This window comes from Lupinus angustifolius, chromosome LG06 (genome assembly GCF_001865875.1).
Source record: "Lupinus angustifolius cultivar Tanjil chromosome LG06, LupAngTanjil_v1.0, whole genome shotgun sequence".
Lineage (NCBI taxonomy): Eukaryota > Viridiplantae > Streptophyta > Magnoliopsida > Fabales > Fabaceae > Lupinus > Lupinus angustifolius.
The window spans coordinates 15,935,792-15,936,304 of NC_032014.1; positions in this window are offsets into that span (position 1 = coordinate 15,935,792).

Here is a 513-nt window from a genome sequence, read left to right on the forward strand (position 1 = left end):
GATTCAATCTAATGCTGAAGCTCAGAATGCTATGTTTTGTTTAGAATTTCAGAAGCTATCTGTGCTTATCAGAGGTGATCAGAACATTGCTTTTCCTGATGATCAGATTGACCATCTTCCGCCTCAACCATAGTTTAGAGGACTTTAGACCTAGCCTATCTCACCCTTAGGTTTATTTCTTCTTATGGCACTTTCTGGATTTAGTAGTTGTTGTTGCTTTCAGGACTTATTCATGTTTTCTTATTTGTCTTTGATTGACTTTATGGTTTGTACTATTTCCTAACTTCTTCGACTCTTTATGCTATGCTATCATTTTGTTTTTGCTTTAATTATGTCGAATAGCTTATTTGCTTTCGTGAATGGTTCTTGATCATATGAGATTTGATGTTGATAACATTGCTTACTATTTGATTAAATCTTGTATGCCATTCTCTTTACCTATTCGCTATTTCTTTTGTCAAATCAAGCGCATTTGTTCAATTTACCGAAAAATAAAACAGGTTAATTTGTTAA